We start from the raw sequence: 18980 nt of genomic DNA, 5'->3' as shown, positions 1-18980 counted from the left end.
AAATACTAACAACCGAATGCTGGTGAGGATGTGGAGCAACAGGAACTCTCACTGTTGGTGGGAATGCGAAATGATGCAGCCATTTTGGAAAAGAGTTTGGCAGTTTCTTACGAAACTAAACATACTCTTATCATATGATCCAACAATTGTGCTCCTTGGTATTCACCCAAATGAGTTGAAAAGTTATGTCCACACAAAAACCTGTATATGGATGTTTATAGCAGCTTTATTAATAATTGCCAAAACTTGGAAGCAAGCAAGATATCTTGCAGTAGGTGAATGGATAAATAAACTGGTACATCCAGACACTGAAATATTAATATGAGCTATCAAGCCATGAAAAGACATGGAGGAATCTTAAATGCATATTTCTAAGTGAAAGAAACCAATCTGAAAAGGCTACATACCGTATGATTCCAACTATTCTGGAAGAGGCAAAACTACAAAGACAGTAGATAGATCAGTGGTTGTCAGGGGTTCAGGGAAGAGAGAGATGAATAGGGAGAGTATACAGGAATTTTAGGGCATTAAAACTACTCCGTATGAAACTACTCTTTATGATACTATAATGGTGGATGTATGTCCAAATCCAATGAATGTACAACATCAAGAGAAAATCCTAATGTAAACCATGGACTTTGGGTGCAGAATGTTGATAGTGAGGGAGGAGGTGTAGGGGCATGAGGTATATGGGAATTCTCTACACCTTCTGCTCAGTTTTGCTGTTAATCTAAAACTGTTCTAAAAAATAAAGTCTATTAAAAAACTGAGAGAGAATATTCTTATACATATACCTGATAAAGAACTTATATCATTATACCATTATAAAGGACTCCTACAAATAAAAAATAAAAGGATTTAAAAACCCAATTAAAAATAGGCAAAAGACTTGAACAGACATTTTACAGAAGTAGACATACAAGTGGTCAATAAGCTCGTGAAAAGATACTTAACATCATTAGTCATTGGGGAAATATTAATTCAAACTACATTGAAATTCTACTTCACACCCACTAAAATGGCTAAAATTAAAGATTGGCAACATCAGTTGTTGGCAAGTGTATGGTACAAGTGGAACTCTCATACACTGCTCATGGGAGTATAAAATGGTACAGCTTTTTTGGACAACTGTTTGGGAGCTTATAAAATTATACACCCACTTAATGACCCAGCAGTTCCAATCCTAGGTGTTTATCCAAGAGAAGGAAAATATAAATTCACAAAAACTTGACCAAGAATATTAATAGCAGCTTTACTCCAAAAACTGGAAACAAACACAAATGTCCATCAACAAGGTTATGGATTTTTGAAAAAATGTTGCATATTTATACACAGGAATATTACTCAATAATAAAATGGAATGAACTACTAATACAACAATATGGATGAATCTCTAAAACATTGGACAGAGTAAAAGAATCAGACACAAAAGAATATGTATTGTATAATTCCATTTATGTGACTTCAAGAGCAGACACACTAATCCATAGTGATAGAAATCAAAACATGACTGCCTATTTGGGAAGGGAGATTGACTGAAGGAGGACATAAAGGAACTTTCTAGGGGTGATGAAAGTGTCTTATATCTTGATTGGGGTGTTGGTTACATGGTTACATTTGTTAAAGCTCACCCAGTTGTACACTTACCAGGTATTGCATTTCACTGCATGTCACTTTTACCTCCTTAAGAAACCTTAAGCTTGTTAAGCAAGACATATCATTTATACATCTTTTTCATTTTCTTTCCCCCTCATGCCTAGAAGAATGTCCAGAACACAATGAGTACTCAATACATGTTTGAGGAAAGTTAAACAAATGAACAAATCGTTTTGGCAGTTTATAGACGTGCAATGAGAAATTCAGGTAGCTTCTTCCAGGCATGTGTCTAGTTTCCTTCAATAACTTCTTACAGGGAGAGGGACCTTCCTTCTCTGCTTTTCTTAGACTGTCAATGATCACTCTAGCTTTGAGCAAATTAACTCTCTTTGGCGTTCAATATACATGTATGTGTGCACATGTGGACGTCTCCACAGTATGATCAGTTGTCTTGAGTTTTTCTCCTGTGATAAAAACTGTCTAAATTGATGAATTATTTTTAAAATTTTATCTGATCATATAAATGGATAGTAAAAATAAACTGAAAGCTAAATCACAGGTACTTTTGAGAAAAGCATTTTTGCTTAACTAATGATTTTTAAGATAATTTTCCCTCAAAACTAGACGAATGACTACAAAGTTATTCTATATTGTGCATTTTTTGTCTCAAGACTGTTTCCAAACTAAAACACTTATTATGAGAAATCTCTACGAATAATTTCGAAGTATTGAAAAATAGAAAGTTTATGTAACTGTAGGTAGATATGTTAGGCTAATGTAGAAAAGAATCTTTTTTTTCCTTAGATATAATCTTTAAAATGAAATTACTTTCGGTACTTAAATGTGATCTGAAAAGAATAGACTTCTTTATAGCTTCAGTTAAAAAAAAAGCAGATGTCAGACAAAGATGTGTTATTGAATTCTAGCTATTGAAATGTGATGTCTGAAATTACAGATGAGAACAGAGAAAATAGGGATGTGTAAATATTTACATATCAAAGCTGTATTTTCCGAGGATATTTTGCTTTAGATTAAGTAAAAGTTACTCAGAAAATCTTAGATCTTTGAAATATTTTTCAAATATAATTGCATTTCAATGAAAATAACTGCATTTCAAAAGCCAGAAGTTTCAACAAGTTCCAGATTAAGAAATGAAGTCCCAGTTAATTTGAAAAGATGATTGGAGAACTTTTATTTCATTATATGACTAGCATAAAAGGAAACTTCTGAACCATGTACAAGTTCTGATTCTTTACTTTCAAGTTGAGGTCACATTCCTCTCCCCTGTCATGGGATAGTCTCCTCCACAAAACACACATCTGTTTTAAATTCCCGCCACATGTGATAAATCAATGCATAACAGATAATAAATTTGGAAGACTGTATTCCTATAGACTTTGGCTTCTATTCTTTTAGCCTTTGCAAGTCTGATGATTTTTCCATTCTTAGCTCACACAGAATGTGCTTTAGAACTCAGAACTTGTCTCCAAAGGCAATCAGTGGGAAACTTCAAATGATCAATCCTTGCTGTGTCTCTATGAGCTTTGAAAAACTGAACCACCATTTCACAACTTCCTATGCTATAGTCCTTTTTATCCAGTTATGTTTAGTAATTGGGGATTATTACTAAAGTGTACTGGATATTCACTATTTCGATTATTCATACGTTTATTCTCTTATTTTAGTACAAATATCCAAAAAAATGTATCCCCATTTTTATTAATTAAAGCAGGACCACCAGTTGTGAGAGGGCAGTTTAAAATAATGGTTAAGGACATGAATTTGCACACCCTATTGCTTGAGGTGCCTTAGGCAAGTACTGAAATGCTTTAAACCTCTATTTTCTTTTCTTTTTTTTTCTTTGGCCACGCCGTGTGACTTGTGGTATCTCAGTTCCCTGACCAGGGATTGAACCTGGGCAATGGCAGTGAAAGCCCAGAATCCTAACCACTAGGCCATCAGGGAACTCCCTAAACTTCCATTTTCTAATCCATAAAATGGTAGTTATGATGATAGTAACTTCCTCATAGGTTTGTTGTAAAGATTAAATGAGATGATGCTTATAAAATACTTAGCACGGTGCCTAACACATACAAAGTTTATGAGGTTGTTGGATATTAGCACAGCTGTGACTCTGCCTACACCTCTTCCAACTTCTAGGATTAAAGCCGATATTGCCAAGAGTGGAGTCTTATGAGAGAAAACGCTGTTCCATAGTGTGTAATTAATAATGGCGGTCGAGGGAGAATTATTTCTGTGGCCTTTCTCTTATTGGCCTCACCACATTTAGTATGTGTCTGTTTCCCCTACTAGATGCTGGGTTCTTTGAGGATAGGGTCTATCTATGTCTTCTGTCTCTGAATTACTGACTCTGGTTATTTGTCGACTCTTGCTAAGGGAATGTATAAATGAACATGTATGTGAATATACTTGAAACATTCATTTTAAATTTGAGTTATTTAAATGGTTTTAAGTAATTAGAAAGAAGAATTTCTTTTAACTGGGTCCAGCAGAGCAATATAGACATTACAGCTACAAATAAAAGGACAGTTATCAATCACATTTTTCTTTGTTCACATTTCAAAGATGAAGTCCAGTTTAGGCATTTTATGTTTGAGATGCCCATTGAACATCCAAGTGGAGAGACTGAATAGGGAGTTGGACATAAGTTTGGAGAGGTCCTCAAGTTTCCAGAAACTTACAGAAGTTCATAGTTTGGAGAAAATGGGGAGTTGTCAATATGGGTAGTACTTAGAGCCATAGGATAGGCTGAATAGGATCACCAAGGGAAGGGATATAAATTAAGAGGACATAAGGTCCTAAGACTAAACCCTGGGACATTCCAAAACTTAGAGTTTGGGGTAATGATGAGAAGCCACAAAAGAGACTGAGCTAGAGAGGGTCAGAGAGATTAGAAGAACCAAGAGAAAACCAGTCATCACATGTTCAGCTCTCATTGTCCCTGGCTCTTTTCAACACGCACTCTGATTCGTCTCATCTATATCAGGAGCTTCTTCCAACTTTGGGGCATCATCACTAATTTTCCTATCTGCCCCTCTGCTTCTCATGACCCTCACTCAGTAATTCTCTGTTTTGCATTTGTCTTCAGATTTGGCCCACCTGCAACTTGAGGACATAGGGTCGGGGTGTCCATTTGCAGCCTCAGCTCACATAAGCCATGCTGTACGTTTCCCTTATTCCTCACCTCACCTCTCGTCTTCTCAACTGAAAGAGACAGAGAGATAGCTACTCCTGATGTTCTTCGCTTCAGACCCTCTGATTCAGCTTTCAGGTTGGGTGCCTTGCACCCCCTTAAAATTATCCTAAGCCCTGCTTTCTTGGACTTTCTCCTTGCCTGTGTATTGTATTCTGGCTCCAGCTCTGGGCATTCGGCCACTTTGGAAAAACCACCTGTACTTTCCAGTCAGTCCCTGAGTCCCTCTATTTCTGCACAACCCCATCCCCACTCTTCCCCAACTTCAGTGGATAGCACTTTTTGCTGTGACCCCTCAGGTCATTTGAGCCATAGTTGGAGGGAGGTCAAGTCTCCTGAACCCACCCTAATATACTGCCCAAGCTTTTTACTATATGGTGATCTCAAAGAGTCTGGGGAAAAAGTTCCCTGGAATAGAGATGTATAAGATGGAAAATTCAAATATTTGATTCTCAGCCTACAATTTGTACTTGCTTCCTGCAATCACATGCTAAATCAGTAGGAATTTCTTGAGGGAGAACTAAGGAGTCTAAATAGCAAACGACACCTAACATTTGCCTTAGAGACTGTGGGATATAAATTAGTAGGAGGAGAAGAGAATCCCAAAATAATTATATTGGTCCTAGGACTCTTTTTGAGGGCTCTATAAGCATTGGTTGGTCCCTGTTTAGCTTAAATTCTTATCAAGTAGGGTTAGGAATGTTTAGGGGAATAGAGACTGAGGTCTAGTGACAAGCCATTTGAATTCCTGAGTTTCAAGCCCACTACACTACCAGATCTCTTAGAAAGTCAAGAATTCCCAAGTTCTAGTTTTCTTATTTGTTTTGTTGATGATGCCTGATCTAGAACAATTGTTTTCTTTACCTCAGTCCTTCAGTTACTAATAGGTAGATATGTGCTGAAATTTTCACTCATTTTTAACAGATAAGCATGTAATTGTACCTTTATTACTGTTGTGATAAAACACAATGTTTTATTCCATTGTGAAACATTCAAACAATACAGAAAGTAAACAATTTAGAAACTGAAAGTCCTCTAAAGTCCTCCTCTCCTTAAATATACTCAATCCCTCCTAATAGTTTGGTGTATATTTAAAAAATATTTCTGTATTACAAAAATGGGATATATGGAACATATTGCCGAGAACTTTTATTTGATAATATACCTTTGATACCTCTCTACGTCAGTACTTGTAGCTCTGTCTCATTTTTAATGGGTATATGATATATTACTGTATGGATTTACCAAAATTTGTTTAGCCAAAAATGTAGGTTATATTAAGTTTTTTACAAACACAATCAATGCAAAAATTAACGTTCATGTATATATTTCTTTGTACACTGTGTGAGTACTTCTGTAGGATATATTCCTGGAATTGGATTTCTTAGGCTAAAAATATACACATTTAAAATTTTGAGAGATAATGACCAAATTGCCTTTTTAAGAGGTTGTGTCATTTTTCATGAACATCAACAAAGTGTGCAATATCTGTGTTCATAAACATTGACCAACAGTGAGTATTATAATTGCCTGAACATGGTAGGTAGAAAATTATATCTATTCAAGTTTGCATTTCTCTAAATGTTATGGTAATGATCAAGTTAGATACTTTCTGTAAAATATATAAAGTATTTTTATTGACTGCTTTTACAAAACTGTAGTTATCATTAATTAAAGGTATACCAAATGTATCTTAGGAGCAAGGCAGAAACATATATGTATATATATATATACATATATACACATATATATTCAATATCTACATCTATATCTACATAAAATATATAAAACCTTGTTTCAAGTGCTGAATAATGACTGGTGTTGAAAGATGAGTAATGACATTTTGCCCTCCTGCTACTTTCACTCTGGGAGGAGGGGGGACATACTTGCACACTGCTAATCTAAGCAAGTGAATTGGGGAGAAAAGACACTAAATGTGGTTTGAGAACTAGTCAAACTTTGAGTCCCAATTGGAATTTAGGATTAATATATAGCATTTTAAACTTCTACTCTTGGTATGAAATGTTACTGTGTTTTGACAAGACTTTAAAATCAACATCCAAATGCAGTTCTACCTGAAAGTCCCCCAATAACAAACTTTCCTGTTGGTCAGAATTTTTCTTCGGGTAGCTGCAATAACATCACATGACATTCCTAACATGGGCTCTCCTGACCCAAGATCATTCCTGGAGTATTCATTTCTAAAGATAGCAACCTCATTGCTTCTCTGTTCTTTTCCACTGAAGAGGTCTGTATTTTCTGTTTGTTGACAGAGATGGCTCTTTTTCTATACCATGAATGACATGGTGTCTACAGGTTATATTTGTGACATCTTCTTGTAATGTAATTTGCATTCACTATGTGTGAAGCCACAAGCTAACGGCTTAGATGAGAATATGGCCAAGCCTAATTAAAGAGCCAAGTCAGGAAATGAATAGGTTGGCAAATAGCTAAGAACTGGATCATGTAGAAGAAAGGACAGCTGTGTTGAGCTCAGGCCCAGAGAAGTCTTTTGAATTTTAGGAGAGGGACAGTCAAAACAGGGCAGCTAATGTGATGAAGTCCAAAAGTGAAACTGGAGCTAAGGATGTATGAGTCAAGAAGTCAAGGAATTGGAAATCCACTAACTCTGAACATCAATACTGTTCTAGAACAAAAGCTGATTAGATCAGAGGATGAGTGAGTATTGGAGAGGGACACAACCAGGTGAGTTAGGCCACCCGTATATACCTAACAGGATACTATGACAAGAAGATATATTTGCAGCTACCCGTATCTTATCTTACTCCATCTGTGGCAGAACTCATAATTCTTAAGGAACCACAGTCAATTCTGATCTTATAAGCATGACTTATGAAATGTGTTTATTTAAAAATGATGAAACAATATATACAATGGAATATTAGCCATAAAAAAGAATGAAATCTTGCCATTTGGGACAACATGGATGGACCTGCAAGGTGTTATACTTAGTGAAATAACTCAGACAGAGAAAGACAAATACTGTACGTTTTCCTTTATGTGGAATCTAAAAAATGAAACAAACGAACAAATATAACAAAACAGAAACAGACTCACAGAACAAACTAGTGGTTTCCAGAGGGGAGGGGGCAGGGGAGGGGCAAAACAGGTGAAAGGCTTAAGCGGTACAAACTAGCAGTTATAAAATAAATACGACACAGAGATGTAATGTACAGCACAGGGAAGATAGTCAATACTTTATAATATTGTATAATATTTGTGGTGTATAGTCCATAAAAATATTGAAATACCATGTTGTACACCTGAAAATAATATACTATTATTGTAAGTCAACTATACTTCGATAAATTTTTTAAAAAATATAAAACAAAAAATTTTCTACAGACTAAAATCCTTAGGAAAAAATCTCTTCCTGGATGTAACACATAAAACCTTGGTGTTCTAGGTTGACCAGAATGGTTTTCAGATTTACCTGAATTGTAACCTACTTCAGTATGTTATTCAATGTATATTTCAATGGTTTACTTTTGTGGACTATTAAAGGCTAATGGATACTGCAGGGTTTTCTACATCTTGATGTGGTCTAAAATAAAACAAAATTTTCTTTGTATGGTTGGGATCTGGCAGTTCTTTTAAATTCTTTACTGAAAAACATTTCCAAGAAATGTGTTAGATAAGAAATGTCTTTACCCTCCACTCTCTCACCCACAAAAACTATTCTTCCATGCTTGTTTTAAGTGGGAAAAATTAAATTGTCCACAAGGGCAGTTTGAGCAAGCTGTAACTTGATTTAAATATTTCGCACTCTTCATCTGTACTTTCCCCTGGGATCTTCCAGCCTTCTTTTCCAGAGAAATTTCCATTTTAGTTCTAAGTTTTGATCTTAATTATCTATTCCTTGCTAGTTTCCAGGATTATTCTTGGTGTTCCTAGATCAATGCCAAGGCACAGTTCTCATCTCTTGCAGTAAACATTTTAAAAGGAAAAACCCTGCAAAGTTTCTTTGAATAGAATAAACTTACTTCACATTAGAAAACTAAAGCCAGTTAATTATTAAATCATACTTTATTTTATATATCAAGTTGGATATCACAATAATATCCTCCATTATTAACTACAAAGAAACAGTTGGCTATTTGTGCCGCATCAGAATGAAAACTTTTATTCTTTTGCCTTTTTTCAAACACATCCTAGTTCATTATTTTACTAAAAGGCACTAACAGATGTTAGGCAGAATGTGGCCACATCTGGGACATATAAAATACCATTCCAAGTCTCCATAGAAGGGAAATAGCAATATTGTTTAGTTCTCCCCAAAAGCTCTACCAGCCCATCTCATTTAATCTGTTTAAGCTGAAGAGTTAAGAGTAGCACCAATTATTTTGGTTGTCTTAGGAATATAAAAAGGAACAATGGACTAAAACACCAAAAGGGAAGTGTCACAAAAAGAAATGCACTATGTTGAAATACAAATTAAAAAAACTTCACTAAAGCTTGTGGCTAGAGCTATATTTTTTCAGCTGAAGAGGTAGTAAATCTTGAGTTGCCTGCTTCCTGAAGCCACCTTGAATTATAGGTCTCTTTAGGCCTTTCTACAATGTTTCTACTTAATTTGACCCTTTCAAAGAAAGCACAACACATCTAAAAGATGGCAAATAAAGATTCTGGTAGAAGATATATTTTGACAGTATATATATATATATATATATATTTATTTATTTATTTATTTATTTATATTTATATATTTATATATACATATATATAGTGATTAAATCCCAAGATATTCCAGTCTTTTAACCTACCTTTTAGTTTTAATTTTATTTTGTTTTCTTAAAGTAACTTTTCTAAGAAAACAAAAACAAAACCTGATGGTTTTTTGTCAACAGATCAGGTTCATATACTATTATATTTAGCATTATCTCTGGCTTCTTGAAAGTAGACCACATTGAGGACTGGAATAAATACTAGTGTTGAGAGGAAGCTCTGGAGATGTTTGCCTCAGACTGCTTACCCATTAGAAAGAAGAAAAATGCTGGAGTTGTAGATGCAGCACAGAGTGGGAAGGCACGTGTGGCATAATGGAATGTATACTGGACTTGGAGTCAGATTACTTAGGTTTGAGCCTCAGCTCTGCCACTTATGAACTCAATGCCTGGGAGAGTTAGTTAACCACAGAAATCACATTTCCCTCCTCTGTGAAGTAGGAATAATACCTTGGAGAACTGTTCTGAAGAGTCAGTGAAATAATGGATATAAAAGTGTTCTGTAAACGGTGATATATACATAGCTTGTTATTAACAAACTATTGGTGGCCTGCAATTTTCATCTCAGATAAGCAGATAACAATTAGATATTTGGAGCACAGCTGAAAAGAAATCCATGGAGTGGATATAGAATAGGCAGGCGTGAATTTCCATTTGAGACACACTGCCTAAACAGAGAAAGCCTCTGGGGGACTAAATGCAATCTTGATAGGAAAGTCTGCTTTTAAGTGGTAAAGTGAGGCAAACCAAGCTCATATGAACTATTCTATTTCATATACACACTGGGATCAAAGATTCCCAGTCTTTCATTCTCTTATCGCCTATTTAAGGAGCATCTATTACATGCCAAGCATTGTGCTAGGTATACGCTGGTGAACAAGATTTCTGCTCTTAAGGAACTTGTGCCCTAGTTACATTAATATCTTTATTCCAAGCACTCGGTAAAGTGTTAGCACATAGTAGATGCTCAGTAAAAGTTGACTGAGCTGAACTAATCTAATTTTGTAGCATTACCATAGCAGAAAGCCAGTAAAGAGATGATTTTTGTGATCAGAGATATCTACCCAATTCACCATGTGATTAACAGGGTACTACTTCTGAAGTTTTGAGGGAAAAGAAACTTTCTAACTAGAGTTCATCTAGTATTATACAGTATTAATTTAATGTCTTCCTGCTTAAAATACAGTTATCACTTCCAATTAGTACATTTAACAAAGGAGCAGGGTGTTAGTAGAAAATGTTTTTCAGGGTGGTATCCCTCATGCCAGGTCGAAAAATTAGCAAAAAGAATATAGCCTGGATATGTCAAATCACTATTGACAGGCTGACTATGGACTTGACATTGATTTAATACACAATTAAAACAAAGGGGAAGAAAAATGGAAAGACCATTCTATTTATATGATAATCAACTCTTAACAAGTACAGAGAGTTTATGTTTTGAAAGCATACCTTTCTTGAAGCCACTCAAAAGAGCTAGTGTTATGAAATAAAACTTCTTAGAGTTTTTTCATAATATCTAGAAGCTGACTGGTAGGGTCAGGGTGATTGACGTCAGTATTGGCCACCAATATCACCACTTCTTCTGAACTCGGTTCAGCCTCAGCTCAAGGACTCAGTCCCCTTGCAGATGGAGGAGGCTATGTAACTAGTTTTGGCCAGTGACATGTGATCAGCGATCTGTTTCCTTCCCAAGCTAAGGCTGTGAAAAGTTCAAAGGGATTCTTTACTCACTTTCTTCCTCTGCCACAGAGACTCAGTTGCTGTGTTCTGGGTGATACAGCTACAAGATGGTGAGCCCTCTGTCAATCTGGAGCCCTCTGTCAGTCCTGGAGTGACTGAAATAGAATGAGTCTGATTCACATGAAGCATGAGCAAGCAATAAACTTCTGTTGTGTTAAGGCACGGAGATTTGTTACTATACCATAACACAGCCTTTCCTGATTAAGGTAGTCAGGGAAGGCCCATAATACTCAGTCCAAGTTTCTGAGTAAGAGATAAAATAGATAATGAGTTCCATTAATTTGTCAGTAGTGTCTTTCATATTAAGGATGCTAGCCTGAGGTCTAGCTTTTTAATCACATTTAATCCAGATATCCCATAAGTTTTCCATCAATTGTCCTGTGAATTTTTTTAAAGTACCATATTTAACTTTTATCCGTAAAGTTCCTATGCTTTTTACAGATGATCACTTTCCTCAACATCAATTGAATTTCTTAAACTAACCACACATTATTTTCATAAGCATTTTGACTAAAGCAAAACGTTCTGAATTATGAGCAGCATTAATTGAACATGTGCAGTTGTGAACAAAGAAGGGAGATGCTTCTGCAACTGCCCTGTCTCTAGAAAGTGGACCTTGTAGAAGCAGAAGCATTCCTAATTATTTGGATTTTTTTTTTTTTCCACATTGGAAAAAGACCTTAACCTTGAAGGGCTGGTAGAATCTGAGAATTGTCATTTCTTATTTAAAGCTTTAGATAGTTAGTGACAGTTTTGAAGTCACTGTCTTTGCTCTTGTTTACCTTAATGGATTGTTAGGTAGGGCACACAGTCTGTTGTGTTTAATATTTTAATGCCTGTCTTCTTTCTTTCTACCTATCCAAAGCTAACACTCACAGTCCTACTCGACTCCGAGCTCCTCAGGAAATCTCCCCTGAACACACCAGCTGGAACGGTTCCTTTGCTTTTCCAAAATCTTATGTAAATTCATACCATTTATTTGGCATTGCTTGTAGAGAGTTTTACAGAATTCAAAAGCTGGAAAGGACCTAAGAATCATTCAACACAATCCTCTCATTTTGCAAATGAGGAAAGTAAAGTCCAGAGCTATTATATAATTTAGTTAAGTCACATAGTTAAGAGACACATTGGAAGCTATAAACCCAGTTCGCCCAATCCCCAGTGCAGTCCATTCCTTCGTGCCACAAGTGCCTTCACATTAACTATCTGGTAGCGTTGGTTACCTTTTCCAGAGAACAGGTCATCTCACCAATAGTATATCTTGAGTTCACGGAACTCTTTCGTTACTTCAGTTTGTAGCTTAATTTATACACATTTTATATACTCTTTGGTAGACTAACTGCTTGTGTTTTAGGGAGTCACAGGCGAGAGCAGGAGTCCGAACCCGATCCCCAGCAGCCGGCCAGGGAGGCTTAACGGGGGTCACAGGTAGGGTCAGGAGACCTCAAGGAGAGAGAATGCCGAGTACGAAGTTGCGCAGTCGTCATCCGGGCATTGGCCGGGGGCTCCGTTGCCCCGCGGAGGGCGCCGGGGGGCGGGGCCGGACGGCCCGGGGCGGGGCGGTGGCTCGGGTCCTCCTGGCAGCACGCGGCGGCGCCCCCTCCCCTTGCGCCACGGGCCTCCTGGCGCAGTGCACGTCCCCGTCCCGGGCCTCCGCCCCCTCGCCCACTCGTTCCTTCCCGCCCTCTCCGCTGCGCCGGCCGAGCCGGCTTCCCCTCGGTCTCTCATGAATATTGAGCGGCCCCTGTTGTATTTCCCGAGCTCCATTGCGGAAGCCGAGGCTCGCCATATTGTGCGGCGGCGCCGGCAGCCGCGGCACCCTGTACCTGAGTCTCGCTCCGGCCGCGGCTAGCGCAGCCCCGGACTGGAGCAGGAGCCGGTGAGCGGGGCGGGCGGGTAGGCGAGGGGCGCGGAAGCGGCGGGCTCGGTCGCGCGTTAGCTCGGCGTGGCTGCGGGAGGCTGACGGCCGCCCCGGGGCCGGGGGGGGGGGTGTGTTCGCGGGGGTGTGAGGAGAGATGGCGCCGCCACCCCCGGCCGCTCTCGGGGCGGGGATGGCGGGGGAGGCGGCTTCTCATTGTTCCCGTTTCTTCGAGGGTCTTGGCGGGGGTGGGGAGTCCGGCTTGGGGAGGACCTCGTGGGCGAATCTCGGGGATTCCTTCCTTCGTGCGAACCGCTCGCTCCTCTGCGCGGAGGCCGGGGCTGCGGTGCGGCCCCCTCGCCTCCCGGGGCGGGGACCCCAACCTCTCCACGTCCGCTCTCCGGGGGCGAACCGCGTGGAATGCAGGGTTTTCCTCCCCGGGCTTCCCCCTCGCAGCCGGGTGTGTGTGTCCGCACTGTGGAGGGTGAGGTAGGGGCGCTTTATGCAAATAGCCCGCTTCCCCCCGGGGTGCTGGAGTCAGGGTTCGAGTGTAGAGGCGCTCCTCGGCGTCGGGGTTCTCTGTAGGCTGCGGGGAGACCCCTCCTGGTTAAAACATTCCTGGACTGCCGCTTGCTTGCTCGGGAGTATCTGTTGCTGCTTTCTGAAACCTCGAGGTTGCCCCGGAGGAGTCGTGGGGGGAGGGGGTGTCTTGGTTTGTTTCTGATGGAAGCTTCGCGTTTTGAACCCAGTCGTGTACGCTGAGGTCTTTGGTACCGACTGTCGCCGGGGAGCCCTCGTCCTGGTTGTCAGGATCATTTCCCTCCTACAGACGTTGCATCCATGCTCCCAGAGATACTGTTAGTAAAAATTGGTCTCTAAAACTTTGAGGTTCATTCCGATTATTTGGCCCCTAAGACCAATTATAGGCTTATCTCCTTGAATCTTTTTGGGGTATCTATTGCCTGGCTGTTAGAAGTTTTAGAGAATGTGTACCTTTACGTGGTAAAATGGTTTGAAAATGTCAGGTTTCTCGAAGGTGTGTAAAGATACTTGTTTGCTGTGAAAAGGGTAGCTTTGCATTCGGTATTGTAGTAATATGGTTTACTTCTTTTAAAAAGTAAAAAAATTGAGACATGGTTTCATTGTTTTAGACTGAGAATTATGTTTAAAACTAATGTGTGTGTGATTTGCATCACACAGTCTACTTTTGGTAGTTCCAAGATGATCAGCTGGAATACTTAGTGTAATTGGCAGATAATCTACTTTCCTCACTTGCATTAGAGTGTAGTTGTTGAGTATTTTAATAACTTAGATTGGTGTTAGAGCTTGGTTTTAAAGTGAGTGTTTCATCCTTTGACTTATAAAGCATTTAAATGGCAGCAATATGACTCTTGGTTATTCCTTTTTTCCCCTAAAATTTCTACTTGTCACAATCAACAGGTATCTTTTAAAATCTTGTTTGTACATTTAATGTGATTTTTAGTAAAATAATGGGTAGTTATATAAGACTCCATTTTCCAAGGCTAACACAGCAAATATGGCCCCTTACTTTTTCTAAGGATTGGAGATAATTTCCTTCAGGTACCGTTGTGGAATACACATTTGAGGTAAATTATAGTAGTTGTGAGAGTGAAATGGAGAATTTATGAAGGAAAACTGCCTGAGTAGGCTAGTCCGCTTGAGTATTAGAAAAATATGCTGATGGTCCTCAAATGTGCTGCATAGAAAGATTTTAAATTAGAACCATTAATATACTGTAGGCAATGCAGACATTCAACAGACTGCGAATTTTGAGTTTTTTCCTCTGCCTGTGTGGAACACTCAGACTGCTAGCTCCCAGGTTTGTGTGGATAGAAATATGGAGCAGGTCAGCAAACATCTTTGGAATTTCATTTGTCTATTACTGACCTGCAGCATGTGGTGTCAGGTCTGTCTCTTTAATTTGATTTATTCGTGATTTGTGTTTATATTATGCAGTCTTTGGAGTAAAGGTGATATATGTCTAATGAATAATATATAACCAGATGTTTCAGTGACAGTTTCTTTTCTATACATTAGCACAGAAGCATAATTCCTTCTAGCAAGAAAAGTGAGTTAACATTAAAATGCACTTTATTAAAATTACGGCAGCATTTCTGGTGTGACTTAAAGCACCTCACAGCTTTGTATCGACTCATTTGTTAAATCTGGGGAAACTAGACAATGTATCACAGTTTGCAGTTTTTAAAAAGGGAAAAATACTGTGAGATTATGTACAGTCTGAGGGCATACAGATCTACACTTGATTTTTAATTAATGTTTGTTACGCATGGTGTGGAAGACAGACATTGTCGTCAGACATTAGTTATTTAATTTCCTGATGTTTTTCATTTCTTTGGAATCTTTCAAGATATCAATAAGTTATTATAGTAACTTATTGAATGTTTATTTGCATTTAAGTGAGTAGATCCCCATATAATTTGGGTACAAAGGTACAGTAAAATTTACCCTGTCCATTCTCTGTAGATCCAGATATCCTGTCTATTCCCCACTGTCCCCCCCTCCACCCAGACTTTCACTTTGTCTACCTAATGTGTCAGACGGGTCCTCTGGTGTCTCTTGTAAGGTGTATAGCTTGGTTGATTTTACATGGATATACTGACTGTGGTAATGGGACTTTTGGCAGTTAAGTAGCAGCTGGTGTTAGTATGTCCATGGGCAGGAGCTAGGTGATGAGTCCCCGAATTATGCTAAGGGAGTAGGTGGCCCCCTCTCCACTTCTATGCTTTGTGGAGGAACCCCAGTGAAACTGGCATGGACTTTCAACTTTAAAATTTTTTTCACTTCTCTTTTGTCTTATGGATGTTAGGCAGCCGAAGTGGACTAATATGTCTCGGGCTAGTGATACCTTTTCTTGGATGCTCAGGAACTATATACATACGTTACTAAGAATTCTGAGAAAGATTCTCATTGCTTGAATTTTCCTTCTCTCTACGTATCTGCCATTTTGTCATAATTTTTAAAAATCAATTTATTAAGTACAATAATGAAAAACTATTATTATTTTTTTTTTTGCGGTACGCGGGCCTCTCACTGTTGTGGCCTCTCCCATTGCGGAGCACAGGCTCCGGACGCGCAGGCTCAGCGGCCATGGCTCACGGGCCCAGCCGCTCCGCGGCAGGTGGGATCTTCCCGGACCAGGGCACGAATCCGTGTCCCCTGCATCGGCAGGCGGACTCCCAACCACTGCGCCACCAGGGAAGCCCGAAAAATTATTTTTGATATTAACCTCAGATTAAATTGTCTAATGAGGGCATTTTATTAAATGAAGTAACAAACCATAACATTTGAACAAAGCATTTTGGTCGTTTGTTTTCAACAGTTGTGTTGATTTGGGGCTCTTCTGCAAGAGGGATTTCTTTTTGTTCCTATGCTGTAGCGTGTAGTTATAGTTTATGAAGAAGTTGGATTCTAAACGTCAGTGCATAAAATGAAAAACACATGTAGTAAGAAATTATGCTTGAAAATCCCTTAGGATAGGAAAACATACCAATAAGTTCAGTTCAGCTTTAGTGTTGGAATAGATTGTTGTTTCTTTTGTTGAACACTAGATGAAGTAGTCAGCCTGCAGTATGGGCTGTGTTGAACACAGCAAAAAGAAAAAAAGTCTTTAAATATAAGAATCACATTCAGCGTGGCATCATGCTCATACCAGGAGAGGCTTGTGGGAACTGAGACCACTGAGGAACAGCAGACCAGCTCCACTATCTCACATTTTCTCTAGGATACATGTGCTCTAGTGAGAGGATGTGGGGGTGTGTGCTTGGAATAGCCTGAACTGTTTAAATGTTTCTGGTTTCCTCTCTTTTTTTTTCCTTTGCAAGCTGGATAGTTTAAATCACAAAAGTTAAATGATTTTTTTGTTGCAATTTAATAGACATTAATTTAAAGGGTTTGGTGGTTTTTTTCCCCTAAAATATATTTTACCTATAACTCCAATGTTCCTTTGCTTTTCCCTTCAGTAAAGAAGCAAGGTATCTCAGAGGAGAGCAGCTAGAATCACTGTGATTAACAATGTATTAGTGTCCAACAGAGAAAACAAACTTCAATAGGAATTTGAACAGAGGGGATTTAATATAGGGAGATGGGTAGATGAGTGTTAAGAGCAAAAAGAGAACGTTATAGTAATCAGGTAAAGAGCTCAGAGAAGAGGTTCTACTGGCCTGGTTCTGAACTTTTGAGGTCAGCCTTGTTGAGCTGCTGATTAGTTCTGGGGGATACTGAAAGAAGCTGGAGGCTGGAACCAATTGCTGCTGCCAGTAACTGGAAGGAAGTCCCCTCACCCATCTTCCTGCTTTCCCATCTCCATTCATTACCTCCATTGGCAAAGCCTAACAGGAAGCCCCCTGGCAGAAGAGTTGGTGAAATACAGTTGCACAGTCTCAGCCTAAGCACCACAGAGCAGTCTAGAGTGGTGGTTTTGGAGTTGAGAAACAGGGAGTAAATGACCTGCACAAGTAGTATAGATTCAAATAATTTAAATAGGGAATCCTGTCCTTACCTTGCCTGTTCAAAAAACATATATTGATTATGTTCTGTGTGCCAGACCTTCTGCTAGGGATTAGGGATAGAAAAATGAAGCGAATAGGGTCTCTTATTCAATTGAATAAGCAGAGATGACAAACTACCATACAGTGTGTTAAATGCAATAACAGATAAGTGATATGCTTTGGGAACCCAAAGGACATAGCAGCCTACTTGCCTCTTCTCTTCCCAGCTAAACCTAATGACTACTGTTTTTATTTGGTATCTTGATCAAATCCAATTTCATTCTGTTTGACTGCTGTCCTATGAAAGCTGTTTCTCTGAGATGCCTCAGATTTATCATGCAGTTATTGTCATTAGTTAAGCATTTCTCTGTGCTTTATTTTTCTAGATAATAAAGACCATCATTTTCTCTGTACTTACAGCCTAGCCTAGTATTTCACACATAGAAGATGTTTGAGGAATATTCATTTTTGCAGTGGATAATGGGAATTAAAGTATTGCTCATTACCTTTGTAGACATTGTTTCCTCCTTCCAAGGTCACTAGAAAATAGTTTGGCTAGAGTGTTATGATCTTATAGATATGAGAATTGAAAGATTTAAATAATTGGTTAATATAAACTATATAGTACAAGTAACTGATCTACAAATAGGACTTCGGATTTCTGATGTGTTGTATTCCAGATCCAGCAGTTTTGGCAGGGATTTTGTTTGATGGCTAAATAAAATCCTCTTCTACTTCTCATTTTAGAGCCTAATGTTCTAAAATCTCAAATTATTTTGGGGTGGGGGGAGGAAGAAAAGAAGCCCCTCCTTTTATTTCTTAAAAATAAAAACATCATGCAGTTTCTATTTACATTGTTCTTTTTAGCTGTCTACTGTTTTCTTTTTTCTACTCACTGTGTTGATTACACTACCGCTATTAGCTATTGTAAAATGTGCAAATCTGCATACTTCGTTTCGACTTCTTTTTTAGAAGAGTATTCTGCGTGTTTCCCCCACCATACACAGACTATGTTGATTTAACTTAAAACCAACTGATTTTTCACTTATAAAAAGATGTATGCCTCCATGCCAGTAATTGCATTAAATCCTCACTATTTACACTATTTACTGTATAGAGTCTAATTCAGTCTGGGACGGCTGTCTGTATAGAGTCTAATTCAGTCTGGGACAGCTGTCTGTATAGAGTCTAATTCAGTCTGGGACGGCTGTCTTGGAATCCAGCCAAATGTTTTGTAGGCTTTCCTGTATTACAGAAGGGGTAGTGTTGTGTATAGTAGAAGGAGCTTCAGAATT

General features: G+C 38.7%; 2 protein-coding genes across 2 annotated transcripts in view; one reads left to right on the top strand and one right to left on the bottom strand.

The window, feature by feature from the left end:
- NIBAN1 (niban apoptosis regulator 1) overlaps positions 1–11300 on the bottom strand; it is a 236244-nt gene extending 224944 nt beyond the window's left edge. Inside the window, exon 1 of the mRNA XM_079935300.1 lies at positions 11290–11300. The gene's annotated coding sequence lies outside the window, so the exon portion shown is untranslated. The remainder of the gene's footprint in view (positions 1–11289) is intronic.
- Positions 11301–12982: 1682 nt separating this feature from the next.
- The window catches only part of RNF2 (ring finger protein 2), a 61736-nt gene continuing 55738 nt past the window's right edge, over positions 12983–18980 (top strand). The window contains exon 1 of the mRNA XM_079935320.1: positions 12983–13177. The gene's annotated coding sequence lies outside the window, so the exon portion shown is untranslated. The remainder of the gene's footprint in view (positions 13178–18980) is intronic.

This window comes from Stenella coeruleoalba (genome assembly GCF_951394435.1).
Source record: "Stenella coeruleoalba genome assembly, chromosome: 1".
Classification (NCBI taxonomy): domain Eukaryota; kingdom Metazoa; phylum Chordata; class Mammalia; order Artiodactyla; family Delphinidae; genus Stenella; species Stenella coeruleoalba.
The sequence above is the reverse complement of the archived record's forward strand: the minus strand, read 5'-3'. Positions and strand labels throughout refer to the sequence as shown.